Source organism: Malaya genurostris, chromosome 2 (assembly GCF_030247185.1).
Source record: "Malaya genurostris strain Urasoe2022 chromosome 2, Malgen_1.1, whole genome shotgun sequence".
Lineage (NCBI taxonomy): Eukaryota > Metazoa > Arthropoda > Insecta > Diptera > Culicidae > Malaya > Malaya genurostris.
This window is the reverse complement of record NC_080571.1, coordinates 311,555,857-311,571,027: the sequence shown is the minus strand read 5'-3', so window position 1 is coordinate 311,571,027 and position 15,171 is coordinate 311,555,857. Positions and strand designations below refer to the sequence as shown.

Below are 15,171 nucleotides of genomic sequence, written 5' to 3'. Positions count from 1 at the left end.
TAATCAACACGAAATGCAATGTGTCATAAAAACTTTCTAAATGTTAAATCAATAGTTGCTTTTTAGCCTAAAAAAAACAACTAAAGAGAAACGCTTCCGTAAAACCGATCATCAAACAAATACTTGTGATTCCCAAGCCTAAAAAAACTACGTTCCATCATCAAACAAATTCCAATACGTTGTCTGCAGAGAACCCGAAACACTTTCAAAAATAATTTCACTAGGATTTTTCCCCCTAGAACAACGTGCTCTGAGCATCGAAAATCGAAAAAAACAAACCCGCACTGTTTCCGCTTCAATGCCTCATCTCGGATTGTCTCTCTGTCAGCGCCTCCCCCAGCCGCTTCAATCTTCGGTGCATGTCGAAAGACTCATAAACATCTCAAACCGCTTGCAAGACCACTGCCCGATTCCATTCCAAAGCAATGCCTCAGCAGCGCCAAAAATTGCACTGGATCGCAGCCGGAACGAATCGTAAACCGAAAAAGCATTTCCCGGTGAAACGAAACCAACCGACCGACCTCCTTTGGGAGCGAGCCCCATCCTGCCGTAGCAGAAAGACCAACGATGCCAATCGAAAGCCGTCTCCGCAGACCACAATAAAGGAGCACCGATTGCATTTGGAAATTATTTTCCTCGGTCCCGAAGAGAAACACGTCCCGCGGCGGTTGGCGGCGACGATTGGCAAGAACTGGCGGGGGCAATCCAGCAGTAGAAGAAGTCAAGCCGAAGATAGGAAAGGACAGAGCAAAATTCGTTTGGCAACGATCCAATTTGCTGCCAAACGGGCGAGTGTGGTCTTTGCTGGATGCTGGGTACAAGTGCAATGGATATTTCATTTCATTCAAATCCAGCCGGGGTTTTCCGAATTTTCCGGAAGACTGTGGGAATGAATGGTTGGCGAACAAACAATCGCTTAGAGTACAGGCCAAAGGAAAATACTCACACATAAAGGAATAAATACATTTCCCTTCGCGGCGCACTGTGAGTTGACGGAAGATTCGTGGGTGGCAGGTCCTTTGTGGATGCTGACTATTGGCGAAAGGACGGATCAGTGCGAAGTAAATTATAACAGAATATATGTTTTTGATTAAGACGGATGCGAATGTGAAATTGTTTTTGCTGCTCCGGAGTCCGGCCAACGAAACCGGAATCTATTCCTTTTCATCTTCATGGCTTTGTGTGTTTTTTACGAGGTCTGCATACACACCCCGTTTGGGACTTTGAATATTTGTTTATCAAACAGAGGATGTGCGGGCTCTCGATGCTTCGGCCGTGGCGTGAGGAATCGTGCCTTTGGGACCAATACTTCATTGGTTTTGTTGTTTCGTAAATCTATTCAGTGGATGGGAAAATTCACTTTGCTAACTTAACCGGACAGCCAAGGATGCGAGCTGTATGGGGGAGGGGACGAAGGAGAAGATGCGGTAATAATGCCGGAGAAAATCGTTCCCCGGAATCCGAGTAGATAAATTGTGTTGGTAATAGAAAAAAAATCGATTGAACCTACACTAGCCCAGTTGTAGGAACACGGATCTGATACGTGTCTGGATCGTTGTGCCTGGGTTCGTTTTCAATATAACATACGGATCAGGTGTTCGGTGTAATCGACAGGATTCCGGGTAGCGATCATCATTTACTTCGCAAATCCATATCGATAAATTGTGCCAACTTTGGCTTTTGAATTTGACTACAATGTTTATTCATGTTCACGTTGGTTGCTGAATCGGAATCGTGCTTGTGTTTGTAGCAGCTCATTTTCAGTAGTCGATACAAAACATGGTAGCAACATAATTTTCACTTATTGAAGCCGGTGCATTATGTTTTGTATTTACACTATCGAGAGAGCTTACTTTTCGCAACGCTCCGTACCTGGGTTGATTGTAGATCGAATTAAATGAATGGTGAGAATTTGATAATATGATACATATGTGTATACCTGAGATGAATTTTGATTCAACGCCAGTTTTAGATGGGACGAAGGAGTGAAATTCTGCAATGCAATCATTAATTTTATGGAAATTGAATTAATGATACTGTAGCTACGCAGACTGTTTCAAACAATCAGATATTGTTAAATCTCACCTTTTCTGTTTCCCAAAGGTATGCTTTTTTATTGAAGGTAAATATTGAGTTCTGCATTAAGCTATCGAGAATCTTTAATAAACTAATGTATTTTATTATTCATTAATTTATTTGACTCGGCTATAGATCCTAAACGCTCTACAAAGCTGAAATGTTGTATTACATGGTATGTAATCGAGATCTTTTAGAATTTTTTGCCTTCTACCAGATAAAACTATAACAGTATTTCGATGTTCCAGAGACTCGAATGATTCGCATTGATGAAATTTTGTTACGAGAAGTGTTCTGCTTACTCACTTGATTATTGTGACTTCATTATAATACTTTGAGTACTATTGCTCCATAGTGTTAACATTCGAACTTTTCATTCCTTATTGACTATTGGTTTAAATTCATTGAATGATATCGAAACGAAGAAAAATTATTAACAGGTTAGTACCTTAAATAAAAAAGTCAGAAAAATAAATCGCATACGCAAAACATGTACACCATCCTGGATAACAGGCACATCCTCTTCGACGGAAAGAATCTTTCTTTATGATGACGGTAAACCAAAGCAACGTATTTATCGTTACCATGTACATTAAAGATTAATGTTTTAAATTTCCTATGTCTGGTATATGAGAGTATCACACAATTTAACGGTTTTTGCAAAACACAGCTCATGCATTCTGATAGATATTTTTATGTAAACATCGTTGCATCATGAGCTGGGTCTGTTTGTTATAGATTTAGGTTATTCTGGAAAATCCAGTAATTAAATGAATTACGTTTCATAAAACTACGCCATGCGTGGAATTGAATCCCCTGTAAAATTGTTTGATTTTTGATATTTGTCACACAGCTCGAAAAAAAAAACATATAAAACTACGTCTCGTTAGATGCACATAGAAGGAGTATCGCTACCGATCTAAATTTTACAACCCAATTGTTCATAATTTCAAAATTCTTTATATTTATTCTTCCAACTCTATTTCGCCCTTACTCAAAGTAATCCCCCGGTCTAAATACACTTGTGCCGACGTTTTTCCCACCTTTTTGAACAATGTTTCATTGATTTGCAACGTACGAAAAAAATGCATTTTCGGGGCAATTATTTTGCACCCGTTTTCTTTTCCGAGCAACAAACATGCAAACCAAACTTTACAAAACCGTTTCATTGATTGACTTCCAGGCAAAATACTTTCAGGGGAGCGAGTGGAATCAATGAAGAATGACATCAGTGTCAGTAGAATCGTAGTACACCCAAACCTCCATTTACGTAATAATCGGGACTTCGTAAATCGAATTATGACGTAAAAATAGTTTACGTTATTTGGAATTTTCAACGTAAAACAAGTTTTCCCTATGTATATATACAATTGGATATGTATAATATAATGAATAACTATGGAACAAAAATTATTAGTATTTACTGGAAAATGATGTTCTAAGTCGCAGCAATTTCCAAGATTGCTACTTACGGTTAATCGATATTCGTTACAAACCATCAGAATATGGGTATTTTCGGAATGGGTTCGATAAGTACATGTTGGAAAACGATGTTTGAGGTGGTTCTGAATTCCAAGATGGTTTATTGATATTTCTTGAACATCCTTACAGTATGTTACTTATTACTGTGATATTGATCGAACTGCTCGAATACCTTCACAATATGAATATTTTCGTAACGGTTTTCATGAGTAGGCATTTACATTTTTGAAGCAGTAGTATAAGATCTGCGGTAGATCTAAATTATAGCCGGATTTAGTAAACAAATATTAAATCAGATTATCAAGACTGTTAAAACTGCTGAACAAGTGCCCTAAATAAAGCGAAATTCTACATATAAGGAACTAAAGCAGAATTCAGAACCACCTGAAACATCGTTTTGCGACATTTACTCATCAAACTCGTTCCGAAAATACCCATATTGTAGTAATTTCCATGGAATGTAAACGAGCCGGAAATGATTTTCCTTGTATGCAGAAACCTCTTTTTACGAAATAGGTTCATAAAAAAAGATTACGTTATTTGAGATTTTGTTCGTAAAAAGAGCTAACGTAAAAAATTTTTACGTTAACGGAGGTTTGGGTGTACTGCACGCTATGAATTGGCTGCGAAGTCTGTTGAAATAGATTGAAATTTCCACAAAAGGGATGTAATGCAAAGACTTTGATTCTTATTTAGGTCGCGTGTAATTTTCAATCTTTTCAAGAGTGCAGAAAAACTTTGTGACAACACTAAAGATTGTCTCAGAAAGTATGAACGCACTTTGATTTCGCTGTAAATTATTCACAAGTGTGAGATATTCAAATATTATTGGATATACTGATAATATTAGACTACAACAACAGAATATTTCAGAGATAGTCTGAGTGCAATTGAAGCCATTCGCTCAAACGCTGCTGGCAAAAATGAACCTTTTTTCTTGGGCAAAATAAAACAGTGCCTGAACGTCATATCGAATAATAATTATCAAATCACAATAGTTTGGGTCCCGGCTCATTGCATTCCAGGCAATGAAAGAGCCGATATTTTAGCCAAACGTGGTGCTATTGAGGGTGAAATTTATGAGAGACCGATTGCTTTCAACGAATTCTATAGCGCATCTCGCCAAAGAACACTTGCCAGCTGGCAAGCTTCTTGGGATAAAGATGATCTGGATGCTCTCAATTATTCCTAAAATATCGACAAAGGCATGGTTCAGGGGACTGGATGTGAATAGAGATTTCATAACTTCATTTATTATCACCTAAAATAGTTATAAGATCATGTACAAAATAAATGTATTTTATTTAATGTGATTTATAATAGCAACTCGCTTGATAAAAACAGTGTTTAGATTAACTAATGAATACCAACATACTAATATGATATTCGAAATGTATTAGGTTTAAAGTACTATGTATTGTGGATGCCACGGCGAAGAAAAACGTATTTATGAAAAGAAACAACAGAATATCATTCTCAACATTTGTTTATCATTAAATTCCGTACAGACTTCTTGGCGACAAGTTTTGACACTTTTTTCCAATCTTTTTCGAACTGTTGAATGGTTTCGGCTGCCGAGACATGTTTTCGAAGATGTGCCTTCGTTAATACCCAAAATTCCTCAATTGGTCGAAGCTGTGGGCAATTTGGTGGATTCATGTCTTTTGGGACGAAAGTGACATTTTTGGTAGTATACCATTTTTCTGTTGATTTCGAGTAGTGGCAAGAAGCAAGATCTGGCCAGAATACAACAGGATCCTTGTGGCTTCGAATCATGGGTAGAAGTCGTTTTTGTAAACATTCCTTGATGTATATTCAGCTGCTCATTGAAGCAGTGGTGATGGAGGGTTTCGAAATCTTACCGCAGCTACAAATTGCTTGCCAACCATAGCTTTCTTATCAAATTTTTCGACTTCGAACGATGTCTCGAACTGGTTTAACAGTTGCCCTTCTCGCACCGTATAATATTGTGGTCCGGGCAAGGATTTGTAATCGAGTTGCACGGTGGTTTCATCGTCCATGATTATGCAGTTCAAATTTCCAGCAAGAATCGTTCCTTAGTACGAAGAACATTTGACTTCGAAGTAAGCACTTTTTTGGCCACATCCCGAGCTGAAACCTCCTTCTTTTGCTCGAACGTCTTCAGTATACGTTTATCCAACTGAGGGTTAAGTGGACCTTTTTTTCGACCCGTTTTCGGTTCATCCTCAAAGGTGTTATCCTCATCGAACTTCCTGATTGCATTTCGCACGGCTTTTTAACTTACTCCTTCCATTTTTGCTATCTTTCCCAGTGACAGTCCGCGTTTTGTGCACCATTTGTAAACAATTTTTCGACGTTGTTCTGCTGAAAGTTCACGTATTTCGAAACAAACTAATGAAAATGAATAAACAACTGCACAAGTGGTTAGAGAAAAATGTAAACAACAGGACGCAGCCATAAAAATTGACAGATTCTGAACCATTGCGAAAAAGCAGCGGTTTTTGGTTGCGTCCATACTTTCTGGGACAGTCTTTATGTTTGGAGTCAAACCCAGAATGGCCGCGTGATCAGCTCATACCCATTGTTGTTCCCGTACCCTTTACACTATGGCTTAAATTGTACGAAAATTATTTAATTGAGTTTTATTGCATTTCCTTTACCTTAAAGTGAATTGGGGTTTTTAGCATAACTTCCACGCTTTCCGACGAAACGTAAAATAAAAAAAAATCCTCTTAATCCACCTATATGTTACTGATATCTTTTTCTGCTCAGTTATATTCTTTTTCAAAGGTGCTCATCCCGTCTCCGGAGCATGACCGAACATATTGTAGCTTTCCAGGATATTCGATCTTGAGCCTTCGGTTTCCAATCGTTCTGAACTTCCGCTACGCGTGCATCTTCTTTGATTGTGCACACCTAGTGAGTACGGGGTCTACCTCGCAGTCGACGACCTCTCCCAGGTTCTCTGCTGAGCATCACGTAGTTCATTCTTTCTTCTGGTATTCTTGCTACATGTCCAACCCACTATAGTCTGCCGTGTTTTATAAGCCTTCCAATATCGGCATGTTTGTATACCTGGGACAGCTCGTGATTCATGCGTCTGCTCTATTCTTCATTCTATACTTTACTACGTGGCTTCTGCTGGTTACGGAATTCGTAGAAAGCCCTATTAGCAGCTGCACCACGCCTTTTTACCTCCCAGCTAATATCATTATCGCATGTCACTGGTGTTACAAGATATATGAACTCACCAAAAATCTCGTATCGTGCCCCATCAATCTCCACCTCGGATCCTACACTGCCGTTTAGGCAACTTAGTTCTCTTCCAGCCACCACGTACTTAGTCTTGGTAGAGTTCATCGGTAGAGTTATTAGAATTCGGAAAACAGAGAAGGTCTTTAAAACACAAGGATTTAGAAAAAGAGTTGATAAAAGTGATGGGTAGTCTTGAGTCCAAGGTGCGGACATTTACCCTAGGAGATGAGGCTTAATAAACTCACTTTGCAAAAACAAAGCAATGGGAGACGGGTAAGTCGATGTCTTTCACGCAGCCCACCTGGGTTCAATTCCCGATCCCGCACATTGGGCCAGAATTTTTTTCTAGCCCGAAGAGGGGAATGACTTTAAGGTTAAAGCCTCTATAACTGAAAAAAAAACAAAGCTAATAAGTGCTTATTAATTTATTGAGAGTTTCCAAGATATCCGCATTAAAATGAAATTTTCGTGATAATTTTAGTCTGTTACATTTTTTTCGAGTACAGTCTTTAAGATGAATCATTACAGGACAACGCGATATTCGCATCATATATTTCTAGTTTAAAAGGTTATTTCAGAACATTTGTCGCAATAACATTTTTGCAGTGAAAAACAGCACCAAAAAACCTTGCTGTCCTATTTAAAAATCGTCAAAGTTTCAGTCTCAAAACGGCTTTTTCTTTCGAACACTGAATATGGTATCACATGGAAAGAATGCTGAAGTGTGTTGATGTATCGAGTTAATAAATAAGAATTTCGCTCAAAATCGTATTCGCAGTTGGTAAAACTCTCTCATTTTTTAATGAAACTTCATGAATATGTCACAACAAGCCAATTTCTTTTAAATAGTTCTTGCTGGGAAATGACACATCCTACAGAAAAGTGCTGTAGTAGTGATTTCCACAAAATCAGTTCAATTTTTGAATGAAAATATTGAAAAAATGCTTATTGAGCTCTACACTGGAAGAAACTTGACTTCAAAAATTTACAATTGATTTACAAAACAAAATCATTTTTGATTTCGATAAAATTTTGTTCCAAGATAGATGGTTATGTTTCCTACCAACCGTCATACATCGCAAAGTGGGCAGTTGTAAGAAGAAAAAGTTTTTCCATCAAAACCTAGTTACAAATTAGTGACTTTTTGCGTTTCTCTATTGGAAGGTATAAGAATTGCTAGAAAAACCGACTCTCGAACGGATCCTCGGAGACCCACAGTTTTATGTACCATTATTTTGATGCCAAACGTCTTAGAATTGCATGAAACGTCAAGATTTAGTGTCATCTCAAAAAAAAAATTGTGGGACTTTTTTGAGATTTTTGAAATTTTGAACCCAGAAAGTCGATTTTTTTCTAAAAAGAAATTTTATTTTCAAGACTACCAACTAACTAAAACTAAGTGGACTAAAAAGGATTTTTAAGATTACCATCATTCTTCTTATACAAATAGGCAACGCAAATGCTAAGCGCTTGGTTGGAAAAATTATGCCGATTAAGCATGCCTCACAATACTCGAATTAATCTGAATCAATTGGTGTCCAAAGCGAGAAAAATGAGTGTCAGAAATTATTTAATAAAAAGATACAAAATATTTTCATGAGACTGTTTTGAAGAAAGAGAAAGGCATTATCACACCACTAGGTGGATTAAGAAGGGTTTTTCCCTTAAAAATGCTCATCTTGCATTTTTCATACGGAATTAGCTACCTTGGGGCAACATTTCATTAAATTCGAAAATTATTATTTATTCTGTAAATCGGCTTTAAATTTTGACGTTTTTTTTCAGTGTAGGATTCAAACATACGAATTTCGCGCCAAATCATATGCGGATACGGCAGGACTTTCGCAGATTTAAATGAATGTTTTTCAACAACTTTGTTTCTTTTTTTGTCCAACTATTTACAATTTTTATGCAAAAAAAATATAGTCGAAATTTGGCAAATCCTATAAAAAATTTCGGTGCTAGTGATACTAAAAAATTGGTAGATTTTTTGAATAAAAATACTGAAAAATTTACTTATCAAACACTACACTGAAAAAAATTGATCATAAAGTCAAATTACTAATATCGGGCAACTTGTAAAAGGGTATTCAGTGTAATTTTTTTCAAAAATTTAGTTTTATTGGAATTTTGGATGAAAAAGATTTTCAGTTTAGTTGAGTTTTCGAAAAAAGGCATTGGTTGAAAAATTCAGTTTGGACAAGAAACAGTTTTGGTTAGAAAATTTTTTTGCAGTGTATGAACGGTTGGTAGGAAACATATTCACATATCTTTGGATAAAATTTCAAATTTTGAAATTCAATTTTAAGTGCTTCTAGTTTGGCCCGTCTCGAAAGACAGTCTGCATCAATTTATGAAAAACAAAGTATATAAAGAGTGGCTTTTTGCGACAAAGAAAGTTTTGTTCAAATCCGAAAGGGTGCTCACCAACATTTGTTCGAGCTGGAGCGAAATTCATCTAAAGTAGCAAACGTCGGTTGCTGTGGATTCGACAAGCATAAAATAGCATGAATTACCGTAAAAAAATATTTATGTGAGCATATTTATACTTCCAGTTTTACGAAAACAAATTTGAATTCCGTTTTCTACAGCAAAAATGGTTTCCATCATTCCAACACTATTAGCTTTATTATTATTATGATTATTATTAATTCCACTTACCAGAACTGCTTCTGTATCGAGTAACCAGTTGGCGCCACAGAATCTGCAAATAAACAAAAGCAATCGTAGTTTAATTTATTCCAAAAATATCGTGCAGTTGTTTGAATGCACTCTCAATATTATCTCTTCCAGTGCAATCAGAGCGTTAATTTATCGCGAGTCAAACTACGTTATGCAAATTTACGACTAGGAAAGCTCCGATTGCATCATTCAACCGATCTGTTTAGCAGGCGCGCTTAGCAAACAGTAAATAAACAGTAAACTAAGTTTACTTTAACATTTTCTCGCTGCACACATAGGCACGTACTCACCAACGTAAATACGGCTGGTGGATTTGGCGGAAGCTGAACTTTCCCATATAAATTACGAGTGATAGCAGGCAGCCTCCAAAAGCTGCGAGGCGTGACTGTGCAAGATTAAACCATTTCTAGGCACCTCCCTCCCCCATCCTTCATCCGGTGCAAGATTATGGAATCGGCCAGCGTCAAATGATTGTAGCACTTCGGTTCTGTTGCCCTCCTCTTCGCCCAGCTGCGGTTGGTAGCGGATCAGCGCGTGTCAAGCCATGTTCATCCGAGCAGAACGCGAAACCCGCACCGAGCTGCCTCTACCGGCGAACACACGAGAATATTGGATTGATAAATTATGTTAGCCTAGGCCGATTCGCAGCTTCGCTGGGTCACAATTTATACGTTCTGCCGTATCCGTTTCCGCAACATTTGATTTCCTGGGAACGGTATCATTTGCGAAACGGTCGGTCGGTCGACTGTCGACTGAGCTCGTGTCGTCCAACCCGCTCCGAAGACCGAAATTGGCCCCGGCTGGTAGCGGTTCACAGCCTCCCGGGAGCTATCGAATTTGCATTTATCAGCAGCAGTACAACGCCTTCGAATTGGTTGAATGTGACGTCGCCATCCGAGCGTGGAACCGGTCTGCTTCGCGATATGCTCGCCCAAACTTACCCGTCTGAATGTTGACAAGATTCGCAGAGGTACGCTCAATTTACCTGCTGCCTTGAGTAGAGCAGCTCGGTACGGGGTTTAGTTGCTTACACTTCGATTTGTCAGTCCTTGAAAGCTGGTTAAATCCGACTGCGGAGCGGCTTCGAAGTTCGTCTTGAGGCAAGCGGCGTTCGAGCATGCCATTTGTGACAAGTGGATTTCTCCGAAAGAAGCAGTATTTTTCGCCATCTTCAGGTGCTTTTGAGTTGTTCAATTGATTGTGATGACGAAGTGATTGGAATAATTGGCGGTATCACTTTGCAGGTTTTGAGTAAGTTTGCCTTCGAGTAACTAATTGGAGCTCGTCGATTGCTACCCCCATCAGGATGGAATAGAAGTGAATTGACTGAGGCATCATGAAGGTGCTAAAAGCTTTTCAAAATATTACTCAATTAGATAATTTATTACCATTACAAACATGTCAATCTTATAACTTAACACGACGTTTTAGATGGTATTTCTTTGACTACCATATTTACATTTTACCTTCAGTAAAGGAAGTTGAAACTTATCTGAATAAAGGGATGCCTCTCGATAGCAGTAAGGTACAAAATCAACTGAACAAAACAAACTTCCTTCTTCCTAATAACGTAGAGCTTCACCATGCCAATTACATCGGAAATAATTGAGCTTCACAATGCCCACGCATCGGCTACGTTGCTCTAGTACTCTATTGATTTTTGGCAATTTTCTTGTCTGCTTATAAAATATTTAGGAAATGTTCATTCGAACGTTCAAAGCTAGACGTCAGACGATTTGTTTTTAGTCTTTGTTAAGACGTAGAGCCGTCTTGAGCTAGTTTTAATATGATCAGTATCTAACGGGGAAACAGATTGGAAAACTGACATGTGATGTAATGAAAACCGCGAAAATGTTACCGTAGAGACGGGACTCGAACCCGTAGCTAACTTCTAACCGGGGAAATTGGACTTTCTCTTCATGTGTTTTCATATGCAGGGTAGTTTAATTGGTAAAACAATTTCCCCGGTTAGGAGTTAGCTACGGGTTCGAGTCCCGTCTCTGTGGTAACATTTTCGCGGTTTTCATTACATCATTGTGTTCACATGTCAGTTTTCCAATCTGTTTCCCCGTTAGATACTGATCATATTAGACGTCAGAGTTTTTTTCCATTTTTTCCTCTGGAGGAGAGTTGGCATGAATGTGGACCGCTTTGACGATCACCTTACTGCAGTAAATTTCACACTCTGACACACACACACAACGTTCGCTGACGTACCTAACGGGCAGCATTCAGTTCTTCACTCGTTTCTCTTCCAATCGAAGCTCAGTATTACCACCGTCAGTTGATCTCTTGAAGTAACAAAATATCTCTTTCGATAGTGTGAGATCGGCATTCACATGAGATTCATGTAAACATTCGAATTGGTTCAAGATAATAGATGAAAGACAAATTAAATAGATGAAATATCATTCACAGAATATACATAAATTATTAGTTTCATCCTCCAGTTCAATTTTCAATACTTCACTCCATTTGTAATTCTATTCATTTTTTTATTCAATAATATTATATATTTTTAGGCACACTGCTTAAGCTCTAAGAAACGGGAAACGGGGTAAAAAGGGGATGTGGGAACAAAATGTCTGAAAATGACAGAGTTGCCATTAGTGACAAAAAAAGAAGATCTTAGTTCCAATGAAGATGGTGGACAGGGACGGGGATCGAGAGAATCGGGCGGATGTTAGTAATTCTATTCATTTGAACTTGCTCACTACCAAGAACGAAGACAATGAAGCAGCTAGACTACTTGGCACTTGAAACTAAGGAAGAAAAACTTCATATGACTACACACTTAAAAAAAACCCTGAGATTTTACATCTTATTCGATGCACATAAATGGAACGTCGCAGTTCACGCAAATTTACGTCGAAGAACATTTCATATTGTGTCTAAGACTCCATGACATGAAATTCATTGAAAAACAAGAATACTGATAGCAACCGCCGCGACTTGAACCGAGAATCATTGGATCGCAAGTACATCTGTTAATCGATAGAGCCACAGAGCATACATCTGTTTGGCTGGTAAAAGGTGCATTCAAATTCATACAGTCGAACCTGCTAGCAGATCGCAAGTTATGGTCGAAACCAGTAAAATTCAAGCTCATCTAACATTAAGTCATTAAAAATAAAATCTTCCGTCATTTGACAAATTAAGTCTTTAAGAATTACATCGTATGACGGATTAAGTCACTAGTAAAATTCAAATTTTTTGTCGTGAATACGACTTACTTTACTATGGGGTGCCTTTTCAAAATTTACCCTCTGAGAGAGTGATGAGTTTTGATCGTGAATATTTCTTGTTGTATCTAACGAATCAACATAATTTTTGCTACATGCCATCGGAAATATGATCACAATTTTATGATAAAATACTCAGTTGTGTGACATAATCTCAAATAATTCAAAATTAAACTTTTCTGAAATGTTTGGTATAAACGAGTATCAAAGAGGATAATTCATTGGGCGCGTTTGCCTTTCTCGTCTTTTGAAAGCTCAGTGATCTCTGAATCTGAAGGATTTATAAAATCTTATTACCAATAGAATCGAAATTTTTCAACTTAAACGTGTATAGTAACAGCATTGAAGTATTTCTATAGTCCACTATTGAAAAACCTGTCTCATTTGACCCATGTCAACACCAGCCAATCAGAACGCGTTCTGAGGAAGAGAACAAAATATCTGCTGCTGTAGAACAAATCGTTCGAGAAAATGTTCCAAACAGTGTTCAATATCGTAGTGAGTTCCACAATCTGGTCCTTCTGAAAGGCAGGAATGAATCCCGTACAGCATCCGGGTAGTTTCTTTCAATGAAATGCAAATCCGAAATGAAATAATCGAAATTAAAATTTCATATGCTGCTGATTTTATAACCGTTAGGACCGCACATTAGTGAAAAGGCTACAGACGAAATCACGTAAAAAGAAACCTCTTAGTTTTCTAAAGAACTATTAGGATTTGTTTTTCGCAAATCGAAGGGAAATATCCTCAGTTTAGTGCAAATCTAGATCAGTTTGGTTAGATTTGTGCACTTTTCGCTGTGTGAAATTCACACTAATCGAGATCAAGTGAAGCCTTCTTTTTTTGCGAAAAATGTTCCAGAGTTTAATGTCGTAGAGAATTACGCAATTTGACCCTTCTGAATGCTAGAAACGGATCCCTACAGCACATTGATAGTTTCTTTCAATAAATTATGCAAATCTGTAATGAAATAATCGACATTAAAATTCTATATGCTTCTATTTTTATAGCCGTTAGGACCGCCCATTAGTGAAAAAGCTACAAACGAAATCACGTAAATAGAAACCTCTCAACAAAAATTGGATTATTTTGGATTCTATCGCCACTACAAGTAGATGTATTTTGTGTCGTTTGCAAAGCTAGTTTCGCTTTCGGCAAGAGCGATTACGTCACAGCTGCCAGTCATTTGCATTGGTGAAAAAACAACGGTAGAGAGCATTACACAAAATCAGCCGTTCTAATGGCTCTAAAAGTTTTCTAAAGAATTATTAGGATTTCTTGCTCGCAAATCGAAGGGAAGTATTCTCAGTTTAGTGCAAATCTAGAACAGTTTGGTTAGATTTGTGCACTTTTCGCTGTGTGAAATTCACAGTAATCGAGATCAAGTGATGCCTTCTTTGTATTTGCGAGAAATGTGGAAAAGGGGAATGCTTGCATAATTCATACAATTGATCAACTATTTGATATTCGGAAGTGTTAAGGAACATGTCAGTTGTTTTCGTATTCACGACATCCAGTTATGTCTCTGACATTACCCACCCGCCTTTCTGGAGTGCATATTTTCGTTTCAATTGATATCTATTTCGTAGTACTATCGATTAACATGTCGTGTAGATTTCATCTTTTCTTTCTGTGAACAACACAGATAAAATTATTTACATCCATTTCCATGTACAAATATTTGGAGCAGGAAATTGAATATGAAGTTACTTCTCAAGCCTTTATTTTTCAATATTCTTTTAAAGCAAAACAAAGCGTAAATTAAAATATACTTTATTATTCATCGAAAAATCAAGCTATTCCGATTTACTTTCACATCGAAAATAGTTTTCAATAAAATTTTTGATTCAACTAATGTCTATTTCAAAGTATCATTGATTTACATGTCGTGTAAATTTCACTATTTTTTCTGTGAACTTATAGTAAAGTAATTGTTCAAAACAGTGTCGAAACAGTGTGCTTGTTGGTGAAAATTGTTCAAAGGGTTATTTATTGAATAGTGCTGATTTGCGAAAATAAAAAATTACCCCCCAAAATTGAACTATGTCAACCGATCGAGACGCCATCTGCTTATCAGTGTCGGTATTGTCAGATTGATGTTATCAGATCTAGATGGAATGTGTTCAAATGTACAAGTCAATCGTGTGATTAAAGCTGAAAATCTAAAATTGGTCTGCAGCAAACCCATCTGCGAGTGTTTATTTTATTTTTTCAGTAATGGTGTGTCATCTTGCGTTGTTTACAGCAATGCGAATAGGAAAAGCAGTATACTGGTGAGATCGTTCCTTAGAGATATTTCCTTGTTCTTGTTTACAATCTTATTATATTTTTCCTTAATGAAAATCGGGCTAGACTAAACTGTGTCGATTATTCGGGGAACGATTGATCTATTTTTCTGCGGGAAGCACATATGAATACAAAACGTAATGAGCTTGCAACGTATTCTCGGTAG

General features: G+C 37.5%; 1 protein-coding gene across 2 annotated transcripts in view; it reads right to left on the bottom strand.

Moving 5' to 3' along the window:
- Positions 1–15,171, bottom strand: part of LOC131431109 (neural-cadherin-like) — a 1,211,689-nt gene that overhangs the window by 795,621 nt on the left and 400,897 nt on the right. For both annotated transcript variants that reach the window (XM_058596616.1, XM_058596615.1), the window contains exon 3: positions 9,457–9,499. The gene's annotated coding sequence lies outside the window, so the exon portion shown is untranslated. The remainder of the gene's footprint in view (positions 1–9,456; positions 9,500–15,171) is intronic.